This window comes from Ambystoma mexicanum, chromosome 2p, assembly GCF_040938575.1.
Source record: "Ambystoma mexicanum isolate Mex_15411 chromosome 2p, UKY_AmexF1_1, whole genome shotgun sequence".
NCBI lineage: Eukaryota > Metazoa > Chordata > Amphibia > Caudata > Ambystomatidae > Ambystoma > Ambystoma mexicanum.
Window position 1 is genome coordinate 602,255,656 of NC_090923.1, and position 16,912 is coordinate 602,272,567.

The 16,912-nt window shown below is 46.4% G+C and overlaps 1 protein-coding gene and 1 long non-coding RNA gene across 3 annotated transcripts in view; one reads left to right on the forward strand and one right to left on the reverse strand.

Annotated features, from left to right (window-relative positions):
• Window positions 1–8,511, reverse strand: part of LOC138566602 (uncharacterized) — a 104,312-nt gene extending 95,801 nt beyond the window's left edge. Inside the window, exons 1-2 of the long non-coding RNA XR_011301975.1 lie at window positions 8,315–8,511; window positions 370–431 (exon numbers count right to left, since the gene is read on the reverse strand). This is a non-coding gene — a long non-coding RNA (uncharacterized lncRNA). The remainder of the gene's footprint in view (window positions 1–369; window positions 432–8,314) is intronic.
• A 12-nt stretch (window positions 8,512–8,523) lies between these two features.
• The window catches only part of LOC138566601 (hyaluronidase-3-like), a 285,449-nt gene continuing 277,060 nt past the window's right edge, over window positions 8,524–16,912 (forward strand). The window contains exons 1-3 of one of the 2 annotated variants that reach the window (XM_069644121.1): window positions 8,524–8,656; window positions 11,473–11,614; window positions 13,537–13,683. The gene's annotated coding sequence lies outside the window, so the exon portion shown is untranslated. The remainder of the gene's footprint in view (window positions 8,657–11,472; window positions 11,615–13,536; window positions 13,684–16,912) is intronic. The other variant, XM_069644122.1, reaches the window with a different exon arrangement.

Genomic DNA, 16,912 nt, shown 5'->3' on the forward strand with positions numbered 1-16,912 from the left:
GCAAATCCCTCAAAACTACACTATTTGTATAAACCATCACAACACCATCACACTATAGCCCCTCACACTGTACAACCCCACCTTCTGTAATATATTTACTATTTACGTGTACTTTGTAACCTTAAGTTGAACCCCTAATGCATAATTTTTTCTATACTGTGTATCTTCTATACTATGTAACTTCAAATTGAACCGTAAAATGCAAATATCAATGTAACCTCGAAGAGTCCTCTGTAACCAGACATGTTTATATTTAACAGCTGATGTGCGCTTTAAAAATATGAATAAATAAATAAGTACAAACCCCCATCACGATTTCAATTTGCTTAAAAACACATGCACATGAATGCTACCAATTAAACATTTTACCTTAGTAATTGCAGGACCTTTGTAAGCCGTTGACACTTTTTCAACATATTTTCAGTGCACCACTGTAATGGAAGAGATTTAAAGTGAACATGTTGTACAGTATGCATACATGCCAACACTACCGATTTAGGCGGGAGACTCCCGACTTTTCTATTAGAAATATTGCTTTTTTTCACATTCTCCCGCCTAAGATAATTCCAGTGTCAATACATTCCTATGGGGAAAACTACGTCTCCCGATTTTCTCTCTCAAAACTCCCTCCTAGGTGCGTCGGAATGTTGGCATGTATGAGTATGGAGTATGGAAAGAAGCAGCATGAAAGAAATTACACCATTTTTAAACTATTAATTTGAACATTTTCTTAGATCGGAGTTCAACTGCCAGCTCTGTCCCCTGTGAACTCTGCCTCCTCCGTCAAACTCCACCCCAGCCTTTATGGGATCCCTCTGTACATTTGTTTTCCATTTCCACCATGTTGTAAGAATAAAGAGGGATGGCCCGCGCATTTGACGTCAGTACAAAGGAGGTTTTGTCTTTTCTTTGTGGCTGGAGGGAGCGATTACTAACCCACACCCATACCTGCCTAACCTCTAGATTTTTCACGAAGACTCAGGAATTTTAACCATTTCTCTGGGAAAGATCTTGGAATCTCAGGAATTTTGGTGGGGGGACAGCTTTCACTGATTGCTTTTTTTTGTTATGCTTGCAGGACTGCACCGCTTCGGACTCCCTGCCTGAGTGTGGCTTTGTCTCTGCAGCAATTACTGTAACGCTTCCAGCACTTTGGCAAAAAGAATGCAGGTGAAGCAAAATAACGCGTGTTTATTTTGCTTCACCTTTCATTCTTTTTTGCCGACTTTCAATGCGAACGCTTGTTTCTTTTGCTTTCGTTCTTTTTGCCCAGGCTAGGGTGGACCCAGCCCCATTGAACCACATCCATCAGGTTTGAGTCTGGACAACTCACCACTGAACTACACAACCTGATGAAAAACAACTAAGGTGAAATGTCCAATTTCGGTACTGCAGAATTCAGGGAAAACCTTTGTATTGGTTTTTGGAGTCTTCATGTGCACATTTTAACGTGTTGATTTTATGGAAGGCGAATGCCTTTTGTCCTATGCAATGTGGGTCAGGGACGTCATTTGGGGGTCGCCAGAGGTCGCAAGAGCGACCGCTGGTGATTGGCCAGCGACCCCTGTCAATCTCTTGCGACCTCTGGCGTTGACCAATCAGAGGAGGAGGGGGCGTGGCCACAGCGTGCTGCGACGCTTGTGTTGGCCTCCATTTTATTTATTGCACGTGCGAAATCGTCTCGCTGCTGAGGCTGAGTTTGTTGTGTCCAGGCGGACCAGGCAGGCTGCAGTGCATCCACGTCGATCCATCCCTGAAGAGGAGGCCAGGCCAGTGACTTCGTTCGAGCAGGTGAGTCAGTGAGTCGAGTGGTGGTCGCCGCCGACGGCAGGCAGCACCAAATTCATTTCACTGACGTGCAAATATTTGCCGGCGGCGGCTTGCAAGCTGCCGCCGGCACATATTCGCAATGTAGTAAAATTAATTCAGTGCCGTCGTGCCGACGGCAGGCAGCACCAAATTAATTTTACTAACGTGCAAATATGTGCCGGTGGCAGCTTGCACGCTGCCGCCGGCACATATTTGCACGTTAGTAAAATTAATTTGGTGCCGACGGCAGCCGCAGCACCAAAGCGGTCTGTGCTTCGCCGTCCTCCCCAGGGCCTGAGCCACTGGCATCGCTGTGGTGCCTTGCCGCACCTCTCTCCCCCAAGCAGGAGGGCACTGTGATGTGGCAGGGCCAGGGCGTCTCTGTTTTTTTCTCCCCCGGAGGAGCAGCCTTTCGTTCTCCGAACAAAAAAAGAAGAAACAAAGAAATCGGGAGTCCTGATTTCTTTGTTTCTTCTTTTTATGTTTTGCATGTGCGGTGGGACCACCTGCCGCACACATTCTATGTCCCATCGACACTTATCTCTGTATTATATCTGTGCCTAGCAAATCATTTAAAAAATATTCATTCTTAAAGCGGAAAGCATGTCTGTTCATGCACTCACTCATGTATCCATGCACGAAATGCATGCATTCAATCATCCGTTCACACACGCATGCTTGAATACACCCATTAATTATTTCTCAAAATTCACACACATCACTATATCCTGGTGCGCGACCTGTTCTTAGAGCTCAGCCGCCCTGATGCGCAAATGTGACACAGCAGAAGGACTTTACCATGGACCCTTCACGGGGATGACTCATTTGACAGGTGGCTGGGACCCTTTCCAGTGACTGCTGGCCCAAAGGGCATTCATTCGGTGCTTGCAGTTTTACTTTTTTTTTAGTAGACAAAACAAAAACGTTTTTTTAAAGCTTTTTCTTCGTGAAAAGTTGCACAGGACTGTTTAGAGACCATTTCTTCACTAGCATTTGAAAAAACAAGTTAGCTATTCAAAAAACATATATAAAACTATTCAGAAGAAACATTAAAACGTGCCACTTTTGGAACAAGTTCAACGTTTTAAATGTCATTGGGGGTGGGAGTTTTCATATAATGAGAATTGTGCGCAGAAGTGATGCCGCTCTCCATTCGCCTTCCGGTGATGAAAAGATCAATGAAATGGGGAATTTGCACTTTAATGACTGTGTTGGATGGCAATGCTATCTCTACAGTTTCAGTGACAGCTGATAGACACTGCCCACCTTTGCGGTTGTGCTCGCAGCGATGACACATCTCGGAGCGATGACAGATCATGTGAGTGACAACGCCGTCTAAGTGACGGGCATGGAAAAGTTTCAGTAAGTTTCCGTAACACAGCTTATTTACGCTGTTGGTACTCTTGATCAGAGGAGAATTGCCTAGCATTTCGGTGCTGGACTGCCCCATTGCAGGACAAAGACTGATATGTTTGGGATATTTCTTCTCTGTGAAAGATAGTGAGCTAAAGACTCTGGGTAAGGCTCTTGTAACCAGGACTCATGTCTGGCAGAGAGTCTCCCAGGACCCCCCTTGTTATCTGCATATTTAAAGTAACTTTGGGTCTCACCCTAAGTTACTAGGGGAATCCAGACGTGGACCCCTTGCTCACTATTCTTAGAGAGGCACAGCTACACCCTACTGATGAGGTTCAACCAGACCGAAACACGTGTCTGGGGTTGCTGTTGGTACTCTTGTTCAGAGGAGAATTGCCTAGCATTTCGGTGCTGGACTGCCCCAGGGCAGGACAAAGACTGATATGTTTGGGATATTTCTCCTCTGTGAAAGATGGTGAGCTAAAGAATCTGGGTAAGTCTCTCACAACCAGGACTAATGTCTGGCAGAGGGACTCCTAGGACCCCCTTGTTTTTTGCATATTTAAGTACCTTTCGGTCTCACCCTAAGTTACTAGGGGAATCCAGACTTGGACCCCTTGCTCACTATTCTTAGAGAGGCACAGCTCCACCCTAATGATGAGGTCCAACCATACACGTGTCTGGGGTTGCTGTTGGTACTCTTGTTCAGAGGAGAATTGCCTAGCATTTCCTGCTGGACTGCCCCAGGGCAGGGCATAGACTGACATGTTTTAGATATTTCTCCTGTGTGAAAGATAGTGGGCAAGGCTGCCTTACCAGGACTAATGTCTAGCAGATGATTCCCAGGAACTCCCTTGTTTTTTGCATCAATTGGGGTGTTTCATGTGTGGACCGGCAGAACGGAGTGTAAATTCTCCATTCTTACCACATTTTTCGGACTTTTTTAAATTTAAAAAAACACAAAAAGCATGATTTCAACCCATTATTATAAACAAATACTAAGGGGGAAGCACTACCCAAAACATTATTGGATTAATGCAGGTGCTCTCCCTCAGGTCAATCCAAGGAGAGGCTTCACTCCAGCTACTTTAGAAATGCCATACATACTCCCCCTCCCCCTTCTAAGATATACCCTCCCCTGTGCGTCATAAGGGCAGCAACTGAGGCTTGCAGACAAAGACAGGGCGCCTTGGGCTAAGTCAGTTAAGAGCCCAGGTCGTCAGGTCCCCTATGTGACATTTCATTGTTACTTGCCTCACCACCGAGCAGTCTCGTTTGAACACCTGGGCTTTCAAGAGTTTCCGGAAGGTCAGGTGTATTGGTCGTCCCTTCGATTGGACGCTGAGAGCTATTGGGGGTCTGATCCTCAGAGAACAAACTCCCTCGTAGAGAGAGTAAGCCTGACGAGCATAGATAAGAGACATGAGCTCACTGTGTGGGCAGGCCGACGGCGTGCAACATGAGCTCCTTTCTGTCCCCGCCCAGCGCAGCGCTTAGAAGAGCCCTGCATGAAGCGCTACGTAAATGGCCAACAGTAACATGAAGCAGTGAGAGAGAGGGGTGTGTGTTCAGTATACTTCGTTCAAGCCATTGATATCCTTTTAAGTACGTGCATCCGTTAGCAAATGCACACGGTATGATGTGATTGGTTATTTATAACGCACTTAACACCCGAGGTTTCTAAGCGCGGACCCGGGATCGAAGCTCTGGTGCTCCTTGTTGTCTTGCTTCCAAGGCGAGCAAGTTGCCCCTGGTATGTTGTTATTGTGGGCGTTTTCTCTTCGCTGGGTGTATCGGTACAAATAGTGCAGCTCTTGATCTCGTAGGCTCGTATCATGAAAGAAGGTTCGCTTTCTCTGCGATGCAGCTTAGCTATGCGAGTAATGACCCGATGGGCGGACGATATAACAGATTAATGACACTGGAATGTTGCCAAACAAGTGTAAAGACTGGAGTGTTGCTCCTACCTGGACAAGAACGTGCACAGCGCAGCTCTTAACTTGCCAAACCTATAAGGAGGATCCTACAGCGAGACGATGCTGGCCCACTAGGGGCCTTCCTTGCCGGAGGAGCCAGCCGTTGTCGGCGTCGGCTGCCCTCATTCCGTCTCGGTGCTGTGCCTGAAGTGCAAGCTCACACATCTTCCAGGGTCGGATAATTGGGGAATCGGCCGTTCGGCCCGTGGCCGAAACAATTGGAGGCTCTGGAGGCCCTGGCTGGGCCGGTTTCATTAGTCACCTGGGGCCGGTTTTGAGGTGTATACTGTAACTCGTGTTACTTTCAGCACGTTACGCACATTGTTTCACTGTCTGCAGGCTGCGGCCCTCCAGCAGCCAGGTCGCAGAGCGGATGGATTCATCAAAGAAAGTTAACACCTAAGTGTTACCTTTCCTTTGATGAATGCTTCATAGCTAGGTTGTGCTGGTACTGGCAGTGCCCCAGCCATCCGCTGCGCCAGCGCCAACGTGGTGCCAATCAGGATGCCGAGGCAGCGGCTCCTATTGGTTTTCACATCATTATAATAGTAACAGGTGCACTTGCAACAAATTGTTCTGGGCAGGGGGTAGGGGTGGGTCTGGGCCGGTGCTGAGGTTAGTGAGGCAGGCTGAGCTTGTGCCTCTCGCTCTCTCAGCTCGTGCTGATCAAGTAAGTTTGCTGCTTTGGGTTGAGAGGGTTCTCCTGAGGCTGACCCTTGGGGCTGGAGCAGGGGCCCAGGGCTTGCCTCTTACCTGTTGTTTCTAGGCCACTACCGCAGGCTGCTGCGGAAGCCAGTCATGCGCCTAGCCGGCCTTGACGCAGCACCAAATGTCCAGTCATGCACATGGTGTGGGGTGAGCCTGGGGCTTGGGATTCGGCCACTTGAAGTCACACAACCCACCCAGCACGAGGCAGAAGCAAGGACACAAGGAGTGGTGACTTAAGACAAGAGCAGATTGTGTCACTCACTGGACATGTGATATTGCACTGTTTCTATATATACCTTACTTACTAATTCTGAGGTGCTTGGTTTTCTTCACATTATGGCAGCAGGGGCCCATTTTCTTCATTGAAAGCATCCCCTACAATCACAACATATGTGGCTCTTTGCTACAAAACGGTGATGTCTTCAGTCTGCTTTGACTCACCACCAATGAGGTGCATGGCAATGATGAGTTACAATTTTTTGATCTGCTGCTTTAACTATTATAGTTTAGCTAAATTTGAGGCACTTTGCTCTTGTTTTTACAGTGCTACTTGTGGTAATTAATCCTGTTTCTGAACACACTCTTTCTGGGGCCAGTTCGCTACATTAGGCTTCCCATTGCCACTCAAATAACGGAGAAACTGAATGTACACTTTCCTTCTCACCATTTTTGAGCGTGCATAGCATAGGCTAGCAGCTGTAGCTGTTTCAATTTAGGAGTTCCAATAGGTCCCCTTAGAGTTTGGCAGACTATATGATAATGATGCCAGCCTCAGTTTTTAACTGATGTGTTTTTTAACACTTGTTACGTCAGTAATAATGTCTTAGAGTGTACTTATAAGTTGCAAAAAGCACAGCGCAATAAAGCCACATGACAACATGTAAATACTTATAGCAATGTTAAGCCAAAATAATATTATTTTGGCTTTCATTTTCACATCCTGAACGATGAACTATGAGTCCCAGAATGCAAGATAATGCCAACCTGAAAAATCTAGTTATCTTCACTGTGTTTTCAGTGATTTAAAACATGCAATGAATGAAGCTGTGTAATAAAGATAGATGTGCAAATTATTTGTCCCAAACTTCCAGCTTCTTGTTATACATGATGTTGAAACAACTTTATTAGCAACTTTATAGTTTTGCATATTAAGAAAGTAGACATCATGGATATAACATCTTTTTGAATGGGTGCTAGGAACAGAAACCTAGGCATATAAAGAGTGTTGGTGAGTGTGGGAGTAATGCAAAATGGAGCCAGGATTTTTTCCCCCATAAAATATGGGGAATGGACTGATGAGGCTTTTGGTACTGAAGTTTGTATCACTCGGTAATGCACTGTATGTCTTGAACACATTTTGAACTAATCTTTTGGCAGCCAAAGTAACACAAGCAAAAGTCATTAAAAACTCTCCCCTTTTATCCTGGCTTTCCCCTATCCCTGTGCCCGCCTATCCGTCCCTGTCCCCCCAGAATGTGATTTCGCTCTGTAGTCCTGTTGAAATAACAGGGCAGATCCACATAAAGAGGGGATTGGGGTTCATACACTTCACGTGGCAACACGGACCTTGACACTGCTACATATGATGATCCATTCTTGTATGAAATGTCACAATACACTGATATTGTAACCATTTTTTTCTTAATGCACTGAGGGATAATGCTTTATGAGGCCACTTCCTGTGATGTCATGGTGGGGGCATGGTCTAATGACATCACTTCCTGTTGGGGGTGTGCTCTAATGACATCACTTCCTGTGGGGGTGTGGTCAAATGACATCACTTCCTGTGATGTCACTCTTGGGGGTGTGGCACTGTGATGTCACTTCCGCTACCCCTGGCATTTTGGTGAAATGACGTCCCTGATGTGGGTGGTTGAGAAAAGTCAATTTAATGAAATGTGCATATTTCACTTTGAACTGCAAATTTCTGACATCAAATGACAACAGAGTTTAACTTTTTGACATGTGGGCGCAGTCATGTGAAAATGGGCGGGGTTTGTGTGACTGTGGGCGGGGCATACATCTCAGGAATTTTGATTTTCAAATGTAGGCAGATATGCCCACACCAGCAGCACTCGTCTTCTCCTGCAGGACTCTTTCCTGGCTGGAAGGAAAGTAGAGCATCGTCCCCACCACCCCTCCGTACTGTACAGGTGCTAGTGGCTACTGGAAAAACAGTACTGTGGTGCGGCTTCTCTGAGTCAGCTCACGTAGATGTAGTCCCTGGAGGTAGTGTTACAAACGGGGTCTTAACAAGGAATGAATGTGGAGAGCCAACGTTGCCTATTTATCAAAGAGACATTAATACACGTCGTATTTGTTATAGCAATCTCTCGACAGCCTGAAAATCAAAAAAGAAAGAAATGCGGTGAACATCCAGATTTAGAGATGTTTATTCTAAGTAGAAAAGGAATTACGTTTCAATCAAACCGGTTGGGCTGTGCTGTTATGCTGCTTTACTATACCGAGTGCGGCGAAGAGCGCTGCTCCTAATCCCACTTGTCCGGCTTGCTTTACTTTTTCTGAGGCTGCACCCCACGGCCAGCTCACGTGCCTGAACACATGCATCAGCCTCCATTCCACCCTTCCCTAAATTGGTGCGAGTGCGACGGTGCCTGCAGCCCAACACCTTCCATCATGGCGGCCTTGTTCCCCACAGCATCGGAGTGTTGGGAACCCCCTGCGCGCCCTCTGATTGGCCAATCCATCTGTCTTCATGGCCAATCGGGAGCCGGCAGGCGAGTGGCCCCCAACGCTGACTAAGCGGCATGCCATCTTACTCTCTCTGTATTGTCATCACGATTAAGGTAAGGAGGTTACCCCACCTCCCCTCCTGTTTCACGATCTGCTCTGTGTGCCTCATCGTATTGCCCTACTTACAGATTAGTTGTCAGATGACTCAGTGGCCGAAGTTAAAATATAAAGTAGGAACGATGTTCCTCTGTCCCGCCCTCTTTTCTGCCCCGCCCCCTTTTACTGCTCTTTTCACTTCCCCTTACTCACTCATTCCCATCCCCCCTACCCCCCACCCAATTCGAACCCCCTAACCGGATCCTTCCTTTCTTTCCCACAAAGCTGTGTTTTACAAAAGTTCTCACAAGACTAAACAAACCGTGGGCAAAGAACATTCATTTAAAACCGTGTCATTGTCCCCCTCAGCATGCAGCTTTATGCAGCCTCCCCTTCACCCACCATCAGGGCTTTAAGTGGGTAAGAAATCGAGGGTGGGGGCTCATTTGGGGGCGTGGCTTGTGGGGTGGGGGCGTGGCCTTAAAAGTACACAACCCATATTACGGTACACACATAAATATATAAATGCTTACATTTATATAGTTGTTTGCGTGCCTTACTATGTTTATGTTTATTGAATTTATAAAGCACTTTAAGCCAAAGCGCTTGGTTTGTGCACTTCAAGATGGCTTGAAAAGTACATAAACCATATTAAGGTACGCACACAAATATATAACATTTATATATTTGTGTGCGTACCTTATGGTTTGTGTACTTTCCAAGCCATCTTTGTTAAACTTTTCTATGTTTATAAAAGATGGCTTGAAAAGTGCACAATTCAATCCATCTTTTATGAAGCTTTCCCAACAGACAAAGCCTCAGGCGTCTTTGTCCCTTTGCAAAGCTTTATAAAAGATGGCCAGGTTCCCTCGGTGACCTAGGGAAACAAAGGAACAGTAACTTCCTCTGGTGACCCCTCACGCAAGAGGTCACCATAGGAAGTTACAGTGACTGTCAGAAGTGGCAACCAGCTACAGGGTGCTGTGGCTGGCTGGCACTACTTTCAGCTTGCCTGACCAAATGGCGGGCGCATCTCCCATCGCGGCTCCGGCTTCAATGAGATAATGTATCCCGCTAATGTTGTGGTGGGACCGTGGCCCCGGCTCAACCCCATTTTGGGAGACTGCTGAGGCCTGGCCCGGCAGGCTCTGGCCCACTTAAAGCACTGCCCAACATTCACACCTTTTGAAGCAATATGCCCATGACTATAGCCACTGATAAGCCCCTCCATTACTTGCAAACTCCCCTGCGCCTACAGCAATTCCTAGATTGCTGCATGACTGATTGGGAATACGATAAGTCATTTATAACGCGCCTATACACAAGTTTTTCAAGACAAGACAAGGAAGGGAGGACAACACAACAATCTTACTAGGTCTTGTGGCAGTCAGATCACACAAGTGGGAGGGAAGGAGAGGGAGAAGTGTCAGAGTGTGGAAAGGGAAGGGAAATAGTCTTAATTTGCAAGCGATGCCTTGAAATAAACAAAGCTTAGCCAACACATGAGAGATAGCACAATACAATAGCACAATGATATTAGAGGCAGGATTGTTAACGCAGCGCCTATATTAAAATCCCCAGCATGGGAATCTTATTATATTTTTTTTTTAATGAGCCTTTCCTACCGTCCTGGAACGGTACTCCAGATCATACAAAGTAAGGGCACTAAGGCAGATTTCCCTGAGAAGGGAACGTCGTACCCTTTAGTTCCCTCCCACTTTGACCTTTGCCAGATGTAGCCCCTCCGTCCTTGAGGCACAGTTTTTTTTTTCTGGCTACAACCCATCCCCCTTTGCCTTCCCAAATGCATACTGGTTTGCCTTCTTGCAATTGACGGACTCGTCCATGCATTTTATCCATGATCTGATATAGCTGAGGCGTGGCCGTTTTGGACTATGCATTACCCTAACTTTGTGTCTTATTTACCTATCTGAAAACTGTCACCTTGCTCTTACTGTAACTAGAACCCTGATACCTGAGGATTTGGTGCGCTGCTAAAAATGCAAAAATAAATAAATAAAAATTCAGGTACAACACGTGGAGAGATTCCTAGAACAAATAGGACATTTAGTGTCTCTTTGTTAAATAGGCAACATTGGCTCTCAACATCCATTCCTTGTTAGGACTCCCTTTATAACGCCAGTTTCCCAGCTCCTAACAGTAGGGCTACCCTGTTGTTATTGTTGCCCCTTCCAGGCGGTGCAGTGGAAAAAGCCGAGACTGATGGAACCAACTTAAGTCTCTCGTGTTTCCTCACACGGCCTCCGTTATGCGCACTCTAATTCCCACAACAGCAGAAGGCTTGAGGGACAAGGTGGTATGAAGAGAAGGAACGGGCCGTGCACCTGGAATCAGACAGGACCCCTTCTGCAAAAGTTAATGTTTGACTGGTGTGATCAGTATTGCTCATATTGCCTAATGGGTGATTGTTTTTAGATGGGAGTTCTATATTTTTCCATATGCCATATTACATTTGGAAAAATCGATAACTCCCACTTGAGTTTCATCATATAAATCCCCTGAGGTTTCAAGGTTATTTTGTTGTTACCTTTATTTTGGCCATTTATATTCACTTCCTATTATGCCATTTCCTGTGACTTCGTTCTGGTCAAAGGTAATCTCATGTCCCTTCTTGTGATGGTCATTTAGAATTTGAGTATGCTCTTGAGTCCCCCTCCCAGAGCCCCCCCCCCCCCCGCTCAATATTCTGAACACACTACACATGGATATCTTTTTCTATCCGACTCTTAAATATGGCATGTTCACCGCTTTTTCTGTTCATTATTTAAAGTCCAAAAGGGAGTTGTGGCTTAAGCTGCTATGTTTATCACAGCTCCAGCCCACGGACCTGAAATCCAAGCTCAGTTGCCAGCGAGAGAATGACAGCTGCGAACAGCGGGTGAAATAGAGACTATATTTTGTGCACATAGACGTGTTCTGAGATTACCGAGTTGCTTGGATTATCGCATGATCATGTAAGTACATTTAATTAACAGATTCAAATACTTCCTTTCTGGCCCGCTTTGCGCTGGCAATACTGTTCTACGTTGTCTGGTATATGTATTTCCCCTCTAATGGCCGTCTTCACTTTCTCCTAAGAGCTTGCTCCGCCCTCGACCACTGTCGCTATATATGGCAGAACAGTTTCTTGTCATATATCTTTCTTCCAGGAACGCCTCTCATACTAGCCCCACTTTTTCGCATGTCCTGTCGTACGTAAATATCTCCTTTGAGCTTTTAATTAGAAAAATAAAAGTGCCAAATGCCACAACGTCCCAGAGCAGATGTGCCCAATAGCCGCAACGTTACAAACTGTACAGGGTCGGAGGGGAACTGATGCCATGACTGAGAAACAAGGGCAGCCATGGCACAGTTGCCAGCAGCAAACAAGTCATTAAATGTCCATTTACAATTATTTGATTGTGTTTGGCGTAAGGCATCTGGAACATGCTAATAAACGCCTATTATTTTGGGTGTTTAATTCAATCAAAAACGAATAGACGCAAGCCAAAGCTGTCGGCTCTGCCAATGCTTGTATTTAACCAGACTTCAATGAAGGAGACGCATAGTCCATATAAATTGGGTGGCTAAAGGCAGACCTGGGTAAGACATTTTCATTAGTACCTGTAGCAGCTTTGCAGATCGAATTAAGTAATTAACTCTCAGAAGATTGCTTTGAAACAATACCGACAGACACTTTGAATGCAACATGTGATGCTAAGGCTTAATTAAAATGAACACAAAGAGTTTCCATGAGGCTATGTTTTGGGTGGGGAGTGGCAGGAACCGGGTGGGGATGACCATAGGGATTAGTGTAGAGAAGTCGCGAGAGCCCCGCTCTCGCGGAACCGGAAGTCCCGCCCCCGCGCGCTCCGCGCGCATTACGAGCCGGGCCGAGGACGCGTAGAGAAGCGCCCTGCCGGCTCCTCTGAGAACGGGGCCCGCAGCTGAGTTAAGGACGTGAGCTGCATCTAGCAAACCCCAGACACTTCAGGCCCGTTGGCCTTAATTCATAGAGACACGCAGTTTGCGTGTATTTGGGACTGGCTGGCAATTCATCAATAAAGCCCTTCCAACTAACCAGCAAGTCTCCTGTCTTACGTTATTGCAATTTACTACAATTAGCTTGGCCATGGCAATCAGTGGAGGGGCAAATAACCAAACAACACCTGCTTTCTGTCCCCCCCCTCACATGCCATTTCTCCCTATCTGTAATCTAATGCAATAGTTTCGGTTTATAAATGGCGCAACAGGCACCTAATAGCAAAAACGAAACACCCTTATGTAAACCCGGCAATCGTCACTGTATGCTTGTTGTGTAACCAACCAATACGTGTGTGGGACTGACCTTTTCACAAGCAGCCTGTTGCTTTCGTGGGGTGACCCTATTTTGCTGGCTTGCTGGGCCCTTGAGAGCAAGGCCTTGCTTATGGGCCATGCTAGCACCCCCGTCCCCTCAATATCCCCTGCATCAGCTGAAGAGATTGAAGTAAAATTGAAATATTGGGTTAATGATTTTAAGGCATAATGTTTGTTGTGTGTATATATTAGGGGGTTGCTCATTTCATCGGCGTAGGTCGTAAGGGAAATATATTTAAGTCTTTTCTCACCAGCGTTGGCATCCTTTGACTACCTTGTTCATGCACGTGTCATGACCCTCGGTTAAGCACTGCCTAAATTGAATGTTCAGTTACAACTGGAAAGGGTTAAATAAAAGTGTTATTTTGCATGACCATACAAAGCCAAGAGAACATTTAAGACAAATTCAAAGTTGGTAACATTTTATATTTATTTTAAAATATTTAATTACCTCCACATCCCTCTTTCTCATCCCAGTACTCGCCTATGAGACCGCACCTCCCCTTCAGGAACTTTTTTTTCTTCTTTTTCTCCACAGGTATAACCTACAATTTACCCATCATGCACCAGTCCTTTTTCTCCTGTCTCCGACAGGAACTGGATACTTCTTGAGTGGGGCACTGGGGGACTACACTACTGAAATTCTCTGTGTTGACGTCTCCTGCCGGACTGCAACGAGCTCACGGTAGGATGTAGGCTTCAGGGCTTGGGGCTCGGTTGAGCCAATTGATGAGTAGCAAGGATCCCCTGCAGGGCATCGGATCCTTGCTCAGGCTATGGCCAGTGTGGTGCCGCCATAGCATTTTCCTGACTTGCCGGCCAGGGTCCGAGGCAAGGTGGAAGCAGGCTGTGGCTTCCTCATGGGTCCTCCGTTCATGGGGGGCCTGGTTGGCACAGCGTTATCAGCATATGGGAGCTCCCGTTCCTTCCTTCCCCGTGGCTATGTTTGGAGGGCTTGCTGGAATGGCCGGTCGGCACGGACCAGGATTGGTTGTGCCTTCGGGGTGGGGGATGGTCTCCTCTTCTTGGTGGGGGATTCTCAGCCTTCTCATCCCTTGGCATGCTAGACTGTGACTTAGCCATGGGCAATCACTCGGCTCAGTGAAGACTTTTCGGCTCTCCTGCTTCTTCCCCGAGTCCTGTTCGACATCATGACAAATTGTTACAGGGTACTACACGAAAGAGAAGCAGAAAACGGCAGTGGAACTTACATTCTCCCTGTCTCAAGAGGAAATCAGAGCTCTGATGCGGCAGGTCATTGCTGGGCATGATGGTGGTAAGGGCTTCCGTAAACGAGGACTTAGCCCTTCCTCCTCTTCTACTTCTTCATTCTCCTTGTCTTCTCCCTCTCCTGCGTCTGTGGCCTCCTCCAAGGGATCTGAGTCTAATGAGGAAGCCAAGGGGTACATGTCTGCCCAGAGAAAAGGTGGACGCACTTGTGTCTTAAATAAACAATACCTTGGAGTTTCGGTACTGGTCAGTGGGAAAGGGTCCTTGGATCCCAAGTTGTGGTGATATAATCGTGCACAGAAACTGGCACTCCCCTTCTTTCTGTTGGAGAGAAAGCCAGTTTGCCAGAGGTCTGGGAATGGCTAGGAGCTTACCCGTCTGGCTCCCAAGCCAAGGGCAAGTTAGAAATGTTGTTTATTACAAAAAAACGACAGGGACTATACAGGACAATCTCCATTCTCCGGTAATTCTCAATTTCACATGACGCGCTTCACAGTTTTGATACCAGATTGCATCATCACCTGGGCCCTCCCCCAAAAACCTATTCCCGTTTCTGTTTGGGTGCTCGGAGTAGTATACCCTTTAGATCACCTATAGGCATCTTAGTTGATTGACCTTCTCATGTCAGGTGGCTAGTCTACGCCTTCCCCATGAAACGATCTATTACATTGTTGCAGGGTCTCAGACTTACCATTGGCCCTTGCCCTCTGCCATCCACCTCTGGATTTCTGTCTCCTAATTGGTTGGAACTGGTTTTCCCAGGCCTGGGACCCAGTTTGGTTCTCAGCCCTCTGTGCACCTCTCCATGGTGATGCAAATTGACCATGTGTCCCAAATGTATCTGGTAGTAACACCACCTTTGCCTATGAGAGTGTGCTTCACGTTGCAACATTTGTTTAACTTCTCGTCTGGGTTGCTGAGAACGGTTCGTATTCCCACCACGGGCGAATATCCATTGTCTAGTTCGGCCGCATCACGTGGTTGTGGACCACAACACCAAAATCGAGCTATTTGGGGCTGCATTTATGAGGATTTATTCTGTTTTCATGCAGCTGGCCCTTGTCGTTTTAAGCTTGGCATGCGCTTGTTTATCTCTGACCTTTTCTGTGATCTCGGTCTTCCCGCTTCGCGCAGCCTGCGTCTGCTTCGATTGTCTGGTTTACTGCAGTTTAAGGCCTTCTGTGATTTTCATTAGACTTATAATATGATTTCTACACACTTATGTTGTGCTATGTTTCCTATAGGTTAGTCGTACGTGGTCCTACCAGGCTCCATATATACTCCTGTAGTACCATAGGGTTAGTTGCCATAAGCATCTGCAAGCCTGCTCAGGATCTCTTGTTGCCATGCGTTTTAGCGTTACTGTACTTGGCTAATGAGAATAATAATAAAAGCTCTGACATTATGTAAATGTATCTGTCCTCTATCTACAGAACTGTGTAAGCACGTTCTTCGTGTATACGAGTGAGTGTTTGTGTAAGCCGTGCATGGTTGCAAGTGTTCTTCGTGGCTAACGCAGCTATGTCGTGGTGTCACTAATGACATCAGCACCGTGGCTTCTTTGGCATTTAATCAATGCAGTCCATTATGGTGTTCGGATCCATGACCACTGTTGAGTCACCTCTATCCATGAGGATATGCACTTCATAAGGTTGGAATGGCTGTCTGAGGGAACACCTCTCTTCATACGTGTCAGTCAGTGGTGCACTTGGGGATTGTCCGAATAATGAGTGACTTTGGATGTTCTTGACTCTTCGGGCTGTCATGTTCATGGGGGTGAGGAGGGGAATTCCTGGGACTCTCTCTTGAGTCCCCCCTCTGGTCGACCAATCCTCCATACTTTATCACTCTTGCTTTTGGCATCCATATCTTGGTCACTCCTCCAAAGTGTCCAAAGTTGTGGGGCAGCTTCTCGTGTGCCTTGGATCCACACACCCAATAGTGGTCCGTTGCTGAATGCTTTTCTGTATACCTACATTCTATGTTATCTCCAACCTTTACTGCAACTTCATTCTTGTAGCACAATGCTGGTTTCTTCAGTGGTATGGGCATTGGCCCAGCTTCATTGTCTGCCCAGGTGAGCAGTTTGGCACTTGCATTCCATTCTTTCAGTCACATATCATTATCGCATCGCATTGCACTGTGTTCACTGGTGATTGTACTAGGGTGTGTGCTTTGCTTCATACCACTCCGTCCTTCCATCCTTCTGCAGTGTATACTTGGTCATACGCGAGCATCTGTCGTCTTTCCCAACATCCTGTTTCTCCTCCTGTCTCCTTGACCCCCCTCTTCGGTAGTTTTTCAGTGTTACTGTTTTCGTTTCGCTTTTCGGCGGGCCATCAGTTATGTATTGTATAGCTTGGTCTAACTGCCAGTAATTGTTCATGATGTCTAGTGTCTTTATGTAGCTGTCTTCACAGGGGAATGTTGATTGAGACAGATGGGGTAGATTTGATCGAAAATATTTACCTAATGAAGAAGTGACCGAATCTATTTTACTGAAATGGAAATTAACTTTTTACCTTTTTTTTAAAACTTTTTTTTTATGCAGTGGGAGACCGCTCAAATCCCCCTCTTACTCCTCCCTACCCTAACTTTTACCCTTACCCCACACCCCACCTATTATGCACTACACATATACCACATTACCTACCATTTTTGGTCAAATAGATTCAGTCACTTCT